The sequence below is a fragment of the Pecten maximus genome, chromosome 14 (genome assembly GCF_902652985.1).
Source record: "Pecten maximus chromosome 14, xPecMax1.1, whole genome shotgun sequence".
Taxonomy (NCBI): domain Eukaryota; kingdom Metazoa; phylum Mollusca; class Bivalvia; order Pectinida; family Pectinidae; genus Pecten; species Pecten maximus.
In genome coordinates, this window is record NC_047028.1 from 32331839 (window position 1) to 32344268 (window position 12430).

At 32.9% G+C, this 12430-nt stretch overlaps 1 protein-coding gene and 1 long non-coding RNA gene across 2 annotated transcripts in view; one reads left to right on the forward strand and one right to left on the reverse strand.

Annotated features, from left to right (window-relative positions):
• LOC117342402 overlaps nucleotides 1-12430 on the forward strand; it is a 91126-nt gene that overhangs the window by 29846 nt on the left and 48850 nt on the right. The window lies entirely within an intron of this gene.
• LOC117342403 lies at nucleotides 1197-9719 on the reverse strand. Its single transcript, XR_004535851.1, has 2 exons — nucleotides 9457-9719; nucleotides 1197-1702 (listed from the first exon to the last, which is right to left on the reverse strand). It is a non-coding gene; the product is annotated as an uncharacterized LOC117342403 (long non-coding RNA).

The window sequence follows — 12430 nt, forward strand, 5'->3', positions numbered from 1 at the left end:
CGGTGATCCATGGCGTGTTCTCGCGGACAAGTGTACAATTTTAAGTTGATATCACTTCTCAAACTGCTCATTTCTTGCTTTTTATTACACGTGACTAGATATGTATGGTATAATAACTGGATTTAGTTATAGGCAATAGTAACTAATGTACTGTTCCGAGTCGTTTCATGCACAAAGGGAGATAAGTCTGAATTAAATATTGTCAAACGTGATGCCAACAGTATTATGTCGTAATCATTTCCTGCTGGTATTCACGTATCAAATGTTATGAAGTGTAGATTTATACATTAATTTATATGGTTTAATGACAGTGAAAATATCAGATTTTCACACTATATGACTTGTTGAATTGCATGTGTTTGTGTTTAATTAATTAACATAATATATGTGTATGGTGTGATTATATTATGACTCTTTATTTACTGAGATATTCTGAGCTAAATGTTGACATTATTATGATGTGTATATACATGATAAAATATATCTTATTATAACATATTGTATCATATATATATATTATGATGTATGATAATATATTATTATAAATACATGCTTTTATTTGAAATGAAGTACAGTTTGTATTGCTTTAGAAGGGATTTTCATTTTCAGCATGTGCACATGTATATTTTTAGTTAAATCTATTCTTATGCTAGATATCTTACTCTTCATGCATATGTGTCCATACAACAGTTGTACATTACAATAATGTACATGTCATTATTTTCATGAAAGTATATAACTCTATTTACCACGAGTTCACATTTTCATGAAGAATGGTTTTGTTTATGTTTATTTTGATGTTTCAGATAATTTCTAAATGAAAATACAAAATGTATGCCATTTAGTATTGAGAAGTTGGTCACATGAGTTTCGTTTTCAGGGATGGTATAATGTGTAATATTTAACAGTATTATACATACTAATACACTGAGCGTGGACATATATGAAATATATCCACACTCATTGAAAATAAAAATTCAAGACATCATACATAACTGGGTATTAGTATTCAGTATTCAAAGAGCATGGAGATCGTACTCCAAGGGGAAATATTGTGTTGATAGTTGTTCCTATGAATCTTGGGTATATATTGAATAAAATAATATTTATACTGTTTCCTGTTTAAATGTAAATACTAATGACTACGGTTTGAATATGTGATCTACACAAAATTCATGAGTTACAACTAGACATAAGTCATTTCCGTCCTTTGAGAAAGTTTATTGTTATAAAAATAGATTTGTTTTGTATTACATCGTGTCTTTGATTTATAAAGAAGTACATGTACACCAACAATTTGTTTCCCTTTTTGAGTTTGAAGAACTATCATATTTTAGTTCGTTATGCATGGCTAATTGCTCAATAATTTCAAAGTTTTTACGTTTCAGAATTAAAAATACAAATCAAAAGATAGCTGTTACAACTTCAAGATTCCGAATGTTACCAATAATTACACACGAGTAAAATTAATTCCATGTGTTCTGTCCGTGTGAATGATGTTTTCCGCACAGTTGCAAGTTTCTGATTGACTTAAACTTGTTCATTGTCAAAGTCAAGACATTGAATTTTACATCAGGTAGCAAAAATGATTAACTTCATCTCCACATTTCTTATGGATGGCTTTTGTGAGAAAAATTTCGAACATCCCTTCCAAAACCGTTCAATAAACTTCCTGTGAATCCCGAGACCGTCCATCGCCAATCTGAAAGTAAGAACTAAGATCAGTGAGGGTTTATCAAAGGTTACTTACCACTTTTATATGACTTTAGTATATAAATCAAGAATTGTACTTAAACACACAAAATATCAACTTCTTTTAATCAAAATTGATATTAATATACTGAAGAGCCAACAATGAATAAACCCCGCCATACAGTTGTTTCGTCTCATTATATCAAGTTATAGCTATTATTATACATGCTTACTATCTTCGACACAGTTTCGATCATATAGTGTTCACTTAAGCATTGAACTACTTTCATTTGACAGTTATGGGGCTGATGAATGCCAACTGGACAAAGGCAAATGTAAACAGCCATCTTTCGTTATCGCTGACGTGACAATTATGACGTCACTATAATAATGACGTCATAATAAAGATTTGAAAGTTATGGACCCATAACTTCCAAGTGAGCTTGGTAAAGCTATATAGTGGGGTTGTAGTGTAATTAAGCATTGAACTGCTTTCATTTGGATGGTATGGCGCTGTTGAATGCCAACTGGACAGAGGCAAATATAATGAAGCGCGCTAGCGCTTCATGTTGAATTTGTCCTTTGTTCAGTTGGCATTCATCAGCCCATAACTTCCAAATGAAAACAGTTCAATGCTAATATTTACGTTTGACAACGAATTTGAAATACTATATCCAGGAATTTTACTCTGATAATGAATAAACAAATTATTATCGTCAAAGACGGAACAGCCATCTTTCGTTATCGCCGACATAACAATTATGACGTCACTATAATAATGACGTCATAATAAAGATTTGGAAGTTATGGACTCATAACTTCCAAGTGAGCTTGGTAAAATTATATAGTGAGGCTGCAGTGTAAATGTAAATATTTAAGCTAGCGCTTCATGTTGAATTTGCCTCTGTCCAGTTGTAAATGTAAATATTTATTTTCTCACTGGAAACATTGCGATGAGCTATGCTTTCATTTTCTATATACATGTACTATTTCTACGAGAAATGATTCGGGTGTACTAATTTATCAATGCGCTAGTCTGTTAAAATGTATTACGCGTTAAGATATCAGCGTGCCGAAATATTTCGCGTTTAGAACAACCACTTTATGATAGGAATATTTTAATTCCATGCAAGGGTTTAACTACTACATGTATATGATTCTGTGACGTTTATAGTCAATAAGTAGTGTTTGTCTACTCCATTGTGATAACGACAAAGAAAAACGTACTACGCTTGTAATAAACGTATGGTGTTCAATAAAGCGATTGTTTCGCGAAAAAATACACCCGTTTTGAACTCGAGTTGCTTCCATTCGATCAAAACATCATAGGCAGTTCATTTAAAAAAATTTAAAACGGAGCTTTCTCACTCATATTTTTCCAATGAACATATTTTTTATTCAAAACTTTAATGGGAACGCCAATATCACTTGATTAAATGTTAATAAAATAACATGTCAACAGCAAGGCCTATGGTTAGCCATTGATCAAGTTAATCTCTTCAACTGCAACAGAGTAGCCATTTATAGACTTATAAAGTATCACTGGATGTATGACAGAATGCGATGAAGTATTGTGTTAAAAAAGGGAAATTAGCTATACGCGCCAGCATTGAAGACACATTACTTTAAGGACATTTGCCAATATACAAATATCTTATTTTATTTAAAGGTAAAATAGCATCAATGACACTCAAGGTAACATATCAAACTAATACCAACACATTCTAATAACAGGGTCCGGAAATGATCACTTGTTACACCGAAAGTTACCTACCAAATCAAGCGAAGGATGCGATAAAATATGACTGAAAGTTACCTACCAAATCAAACTAAGAATGCCATAAAATTACACCGAAAGTTACCTACCAAATCAAACTAAGAATGCCATAAAATTACACCGAAAGTTACCTACCAAATCAAACGAAGAATGCAATAAAATTACACCGAAAGTTACCTACCAAATCAAACGAAGAATGCCATAAAATTACACCGAAAGTTACCTACCAAATCAAACGAAGAATGCCATAAAATTACACCGAAAGTTACCTACCAAATCAAACTAAGAATGCCATAAAATTACACCGAAAGTTACCTACCAAATCAAACGAAGAATGCAATAAAATTACACCGAAAGTTACCTACCAAATCAAACGAAGAAAGCGGTAAAATTACACCAAACGTTCCCTACCAAATAAAGAGGTGTGCGATAGATTTTTTATGGATGTAACTGATTATCTACTTCATTTGGGTTTCAAAAGATAAAAAAGCGAAGCTCAGACTTGCATGTATTATGTAAACTTCAGAATGCTATAGAATATGCAACAACATATTAATCATCGATTTTAATCGATCATAATTGTTGCCAGGGGTGCAGTATCTTAAAATGCGGAAAAGTTTAACTTGAGCAAGAAATTTTACCTCTCGATTAATTGCAATTGTTTGTCCTTCCAGTACGTTTCCTTTTGTACGGCGGCATACATTCGCATATACAACGCCCAAACAGCATTATCCATAACCAGCTTAAAACACAGCCGTTTGGACAATACATATACATATACGGTACTATGTTGTTTCGTGGCATGATGGGTATTTGTTTTGAGGATTCAATACCTTACATATATAAACCCAATATTTGGGAAATACCAGTAATGTATGATACATCAATAAATATAAACCTTCTTAGAGTTTCCAAGAGTCTTATCGGACCTCTTTCGTAAGCATCGATCTGATTGGTAGAATACGACATTATATTACCCAATCTAATTAAAATTAGATTTGTAATTTTCGCTCCTCTACGATACTCAACGATACATTGCAATGCAAGATCTAGCAATACTCCGTAAGAGGTCATCATACCACAAACAAGGTTTCTATTTTTCACCTGCATTTATTTTGTGATGGTTTGCCTGGTGGATGATTGTGCGATGTATGTACGCTAGATATATTTTCACCAATTTTATACTGATCTTTCTTTGCGTCATTTATTATATAGATACCTGGCTTAGATTAATATGAAAATGTTCGATTACTGCGATTAAATTACTATAGATAACGGCTATTTTTTAAGCAAAAATAAAAGTTAGCAGCTTAATAAAGAAAACATGGGTATATATATAATTGTTTCGAGGCACTAACACTATCTTACCCTGAAAAAACGTAATAGCTGTCATTTAGAAGCTTACCGTATTAGTTTGCGTCATTACTTTTTCCAGAGGAAGGACTACTTGCTCCACTGCCGACTACGACAATCACGGCTAATTCCTGCTGCTACAGCTACAGCAATTTCTGTGCTACCCATTATTTTATCTGAACAGATGTCACTGTCAACTACCTAGTTGGTACAAAACGCAACTCCACCAATAATTTTATTTAATTGTTAATAATATTGGCCTATGTAATACGTATATATATAGTTATTTGATAACAATAATTTCTTGGAGAAGGGCGTCCGTTACCACAACTAAAGCTATTGAAAATATGACATGTAGGCAATGCCTTTGTTAAGCTTTGGCAACATTTAAGCAAAGGTCCTGTTATATTGCGTATATGTCACGTTATCTAATCAAGCCAAAACATTTACGCAGTATGCATATCTTTATTATTGGTTATTGTTTCTAAGGCTGTACTCACAACTCACAACACATCAAAGAACATGCATGCAATACCATTGTTAGACCCAAACTGGAATACTGCTCCTTCATATGGGACCCTCACAACACAAGTCAAATAAACCAGTTACAAAAGCAGAGCAACACGATTCGTACAAAACAGATACCACAACACAAGCTCAGTACAAGACATGCTAGATATCTTAAATTGGCCATCACTAAAAACAAGAAGACTACAAACAAGACTCATTCTATTCTACAAAATCATACACCGACATGAATCCATAGAATGCAGCAACCAACAGACTCTAGAACCAGACAAGCACACCCCTACACATACAAACACATATCTGCTACCAAGGACACATATAAATTCTCCTTCTTTCCTCACACAATTACACAATGGAACCTCCTCCCGGTAGCAGTACAGTGCACCACACTAGATAGCTTCACCACACCCAGTCCTTGAACCCCTCATTAACAAACACTAAGTCAAACAGGTTTTTATCCTTTTAACCATGCTAAAAAAAGTTTTTTTAAAAATCCCTCTTTTTTAATTAGCGCCCCTTTGCACCAAGCACCCAAACACTCCACATAATCGTCATTATTGACGGAAGGGAGTCATGATAAGAAGTACTACTGTCTTGGTGGTCGTTATTCTTTAAGATAGTTGTAATTTTATAGATATCACTACATATAATTGAAACCTATAATTCATATATAAATAATGATGGTACCTAACTAGATATATCATTTGCGCAACAAACATTTTTCGCATTCCCGTGCAAATAAGCAATTTTCACATGTTGATTATTAAGTGTATTGACATCTTAAATAACATACACATGTACCTTAAAATACGAAAGTGATTACTGACTCAGTTTGACTAATGAGATGTACATCAATATTATCTTTCACTTTTTGTACTTGAAAAGCTAGGCCACCAACTCAGACAATTACTCAAGATGAAATTTCCTGAAAGGTGGAACACACACATAATTGCAGTTTATTGATATCTGGATTAAAGAAAACTATCCGGAGAAATGTAGATATTGGTGACTTGAAATGGCCCATCTTTGGCCTATCATTATGCCTTTGTGAAGGAATGATCTTGTCCACAGTCTCTTATGTATAAATGCTGCATGATCAATGTCATTTCCTTCTAACGCTATACATCAAGCCACAGTCATTTTAAACTATCCTGACCTTGCATCAACAAAATGAAATGAAACAAATTGATTTTATACCAAATCAATCGAAGAAACAAAGAAAAAGTTCATCATATTTGATGTTGATGCTGAAATGTTTGAAAATAGATGATTAAGACGTATTGAAATTGAATTCTTAAACAATCAAGCCAATATCTCTTTATTTAAATAAATAAAGAAATAATAGAAATAAAATAAAATAAAATTCATATATGTTTTTGAGCACTTAAAATTATTTTCTTATGAACAAACATTACAACGCGTTGATGCATACAGAGTGTTTTTGACACAGCTTACATCCACAATAACAATATAAAAAAATATCTAAGTCATACTAGTAGTGTCGACGTGCGACCGCTGTTTTAGAATGGCATTTTGAGCAATTAACTAAAGTATACAATTCCTTACATTAACTTTGTTAACTCTCATTACTTTCACCATAGATTTTATCAAAGATGATGTTTCTTATAACTTACGTCTCGGTCAATAACCAGTAACCAGCTGTAGTTGTATCCCTTTAAAAATGACTGACATACTGTTTTTTTTCTGTTTTTTTTTCTTCGGTTGCAATAACAATAGTCGACCAAGCAAATGAAACACATTCCTAAAACCTCGGTAAATCTATATCTAAATCCATTGTGTGTATCTTCTTCAGACTAACTTTTCAACAATCAATACACTAGTTATTGAACGAATTATGTATTCCCCTCAATGCTTGGTTTTCTCACCGTGTTCAATAACTGTATAATGAACGTTGTTGTAAGTTGTCGGCTAAATCTACCATTCTATTTATCCCCTCTATACTGGTCTTGGTGATGATTATTTGTATATTTTATATCATTTTGTCATAGAACATGGTTCTTTATACCAACACTGGTAAAAATGGCGTTCTATCTTGAATCATAGTTGAGTCTGAAGAGAGCTGAGATATGTTGCCATACTAACGGTTACTAGTAAAAGGGGAATCCCCAAACGTTATGCACACGTATATATATATAAGGTTGCTTATCTCTCTGCTATCAATGTTTATGTAATGAAGATAGAAACGTATTAGGTTAGTTATTAAAGTGAAGACACATGAATCAGATTTAAATTAACGATTAGTTTCGTGAACAAATATATGTGGTACACTTTTAAATTACCAATCATTGAAGTTAAGTACAAATAAGCAACCATTTGCAAGTATTTGTTTATTGATATCTTACATAACAGCATTCATCGTTTGATTAATGTGTACAATACAATAAGCTCTTGATCACGTCGTCCGGTAGATTTGTGAGATGAACAAAAATATATTCAAGTAATTACTTGTAATATTATCATGATATCTTTAAAATTTACCCTGAACTTTCACACCGTTTTGATATCAGTCTGCTAACTATCTTCGACACTATTTCGATCAAATAATGTTCACTTATGTTCACACTGGAATCATTGCGATGAGCTATGACTGCATTTTCTATATACACGAACTATTTCTACGAGAAATGATTCGGGTGTGTTAATTTATCACTGCACTAATCTGTTAAAATGTATTACGGTTTAAGATATCAGCGTACCAAAATATTTCGCGTTTAGAACAACCACTTTATGATAGGAATATTTCAATTTCATGCAAGGGTTTAACTACCTCATGTTCTATGATTCTGTGACTTTATAGTCAATAAGTAGTGTTTGTCTACTCCATTGTGATAACGACAAAGAAAAACGTACTTTGCTTGTAATAAACGTATGGTGTTCAATAAAGCGATTGTTTCGCGAAAAAATACACCCATTTTGAACTCGAGTTGCTTCCCTTCGATCATTTTTCAAATGGACATAGTTTTTATTCAAAACCTTAATGGGAACGCCAATATCACTTGATCAAATGTTAATAAAATAGCATGTAAACAGCAAGGCCTATGGTTAGCCATTTTAAGAAATTTACAACAGAGCCTTCTCACTCATATTTTTCAAATGGACATAGTTTTTATTCAAAACCTTAATGGGAACGCCAATATCACTTGATCAAATGTTAATAAAATAGCATGTAAACAGCAAGGCCTATGGTTAGCCATTTTAAGAAATTTACAACAGAGCCTTCTCACTCATATTTTTTAAATGGACATAGTTTTTATTCAAAACCTTAATGGGAACGCCAATATCACTTGATCAAATGTTGATAAAATAGCATGTAAACAGCAAGGCCTATGGTTAGCCATTGATCAAGTTAGTCTCTTCAACTGCAACAGAATAGCGATTTATAGACTTATAAAGTATCACTGGATGTATGACAGAATGCGATGAAGTAATGTGTTAAAAAAGGGAAATTAGCTATACGCGCCAGCATTCAAGACACATTACTTTAAGGACATTTGCCAATATGCAAATATCTCATTTTGTTTAAAGGTAAAATAGCATCAATGACACTCAAGATAAAAACAAACCAATACCAAAACATTCTAATAACGGGGTCCGGAAATGATCACTTGTTACACCGAAAGTTACCTACCAAATCAAGCGAAGGATGCCATAAGATTAGACTCAAAGTTACCTACCAAATCAAGCGAAGGCTGCGGTAAAATTAGACTGAAAGCTACCTAACATATCAAACGAAGGCTGCGGTAAAATTAGACTGAAAGCTACCTAACATATCAAACGAAGGCTGCGGTAAAATTAGACTGAAAGCTACCAACCAAATATAGAGGAGTGCGATATATTTTTTATAGATGTAACTGATTATCTACTTCATTTGGGTTTCAAAAGATAAAAATTAAGCTCAGACTTTTGGAAAGTGATTATTGGATGTATTTTGTAAACTTCTGAATGTTATAGAATATACAACAACATATTAATTTTAATCGATCATAATTGTTATCAGGGGTGCAGTATCTTAAAGTACACAAGTATTACAATTCGACAATGCGGAAAAGTTTAACTTGAGCAAAGAAAATTCCTCCCAATTTTACCTCTCGATTAATTGCAATTGTTTGTCCTTCCAGTACGTTTCCCTTTGCACGGCGGCTCATCTCCGCATATACAACGTCCAAACAGCCTTATCCAGAACCAGCTTAAAAAACAGCCTTTTGGACAATACATATACGTATACGGTACTTTGTTGTTAAGCGGCATGATGGGTATTTGATTTGAGGATTCAATACCGTACAGATATAAACCAAATATTTGGGAGATACCAGTAATGTATGATACATCAATAAATATAAACATTCTAAAAATGTCCATGACTGTTGTCGAACCTTCTTCGTGTGCATCGATATGATTGGTAGAAATCCACCAATGACATGTCGTGTTGACCTCATATTACCATACTGGATACAGAAGGAAGTTGTTTCTAAGGGGCACATAGTTAGATGAAAGGGTAAAAAGTTGCATAACTGAATAAATAAATAGTTCAGGAGAAAATATCAACGCAGCAGAACATTTACTTACTATGAAATACAAGCATAATCGCCAAACAACACTTTGCATATTATTTCAAAACAGAAAATGACCTAACAATAAGTTTTTATACCATAAACCATAACTATGATTTCTTTCTGGCTATGTTAACTAACCTTTCGTAACTATTAGTAAAAAGTGCCATGGTGCTGTCCCACTGAGGATAATTAAATGTTAACACCAGACAAACATTTTGAAAATAAACTTGATATTGGTTTATACTTGCCTGTATGCTATTAATCATACAAATATTTCATCCTAAATATCAATATGAACATTTGAAGACGCATTTTGTTTAAACAAATAGTAAGCAGCTCAATAAAGATAGAATGGATATGTACATATGATTGTTTGTAAGCACTGTCTTCACTTATAAAAATGTAAAAGTTATAACTTTTCACTGACTTACTATTTTAGTTTGGGTCCCCAGATTTTCCATGGCCAGATCTTTTTTCTTCATTGTGGCAACAGCAAATATAATGTATGATACCACAAACTGCCGATTCAATGCAAACAAATAAGTCCATTTTTAATCTTAAATATATATCTTCACTCTGAACAAACTGGTAAATGAACGAAATAGGTATTCCAATGTGTTCTTGGCTGCCTCACAACCCAACCCACATTTTTGAAGTACCAATCATATTTCGTCAACGTAGGGCGAATCTTTGGTAGTAATTTCTTGGCCAGAAAACGTCTTTTTGATTGACATGATCTTTTGTTTTAACTATTCAGCACAACACTATACAAGCAGTTTGAAATAAATCTATTGGAAATATTAATCATGCACACAACTCATCTTATTGTATTGTCTCCTCTTCATAGGTTACCATAACTAGTTAATGCCAGATGACTGTATAACTGCCTAGGAAATTATTTTCATTATTCTTGAATATCTTTTAATATAACAATTACAATATCCAAAATATCATGGATAAATGCTACTTGATCAATGTCACATCCTCCAAAGATATACAATAGGCTCCAGTCAGTTTTAACTATCATGACCACGAACAATAATGATTTGCGTGGAGACAATTGACAATAGTACAAGGAGAATAACACCGTGTGTCTTGGAAGGGTAAGTGCCTTCTGTTTCATCTACAAACACTTATACTTTTTAATAAAACCAATATCTGCAATCAATAAAATAAGCCAATATCTCTTTACACTTAAAATTATGTCCTAATTTCTTAATGAACAAACATTTTGATGCGGTAATGAGAAAATATTGTAATATTTTCAAAACGGTGTTTGACACAGCTTACATCCACCATAACAATAAAAACTAAACCATCTCCGTGATATTGATAACCGCATGGATACTAGAACATTCTTATTTTGTGGCATTATGGACATTAAACAAACGTTATACATCATACTTTCTAAGCTGTCATCACTCCCACCATGGATTTCATAAAATATAATATTTCCTATAACGTACGTCTTGGTCAATAACCAATGAGCAGTTTTGATTGTACCCTTTTAAAATGTCCTGATTTACCTCTCTTTTTACCCTTTTTTTTTTTTACAATAGGCGATTGACCACCGGCAAAACTATTGCTAAAGCCATGGTAGGTATCTTCAGAAGATTGCCTTCTCACCACTGAAACACTAGTTATTGGACGGATAGTGTATTCCTCTCAATTATTGATTTTGTCATAACTCATTATTATTACCGACCAATAATCGTGCAGCAATGAACAGTTCTAATTACATGTGTTGTAAAACCAGACGAAGGAACACAATGAACGTTGTTCAAGTTTCCAGCGAAATCTTACATATTCTATCCCTTCTAAGATGAACTTGGGGATGATTATCTGATTTACGCACATGGTCTTTCTTGGTTTCTTCTATGGAAGCACACATAAGCTATTATGCCGAATATACCAAAAAACCCTATTATCACGGGTAAGATTATTTCTAAAACCACCATTGGTTATATTTAAAAGGTCTAGTTTTCATACAGAATGACGTACGTAATTGATTAATGAAACAAAATTCAAAATTTCAATGGGCAATGTTTTAAATGAAGAAAAAAAAAGTGTTTCGGGGATTTTCAGGAAAAAAATCCTTTGCCATTTTTATCAACCAATCATCTCCCCTAGCATTGATTAGTATTACAATGTATTAGGCCTTGTTAAACTATAGCTTATAGACCGTACTTTGCTTAGTATACCATATTAAGTCAATAGACGTGATTCTTTTTAACACAATATGTTACAATTCAATACTAACGGACTTCGAACGTGTGGTTGATGAATCCTAATTACGTGGATTCCACTTTCTCGTTTTGCCAAAAATACAGAATACGATGGCTGTCTTTATTTCTTTCATATCTTTGCCTGGTGTTGCCAAGAACATAGGTAATCATGATTGTTCTTAATAAGCATCCTTCATATTTATCATGTGATGAAAGAAATATAACTCAAAGTAATTTTTGTTGTTTTGTAAAATGACTATTTCAGAAAGAGCAATAGTATT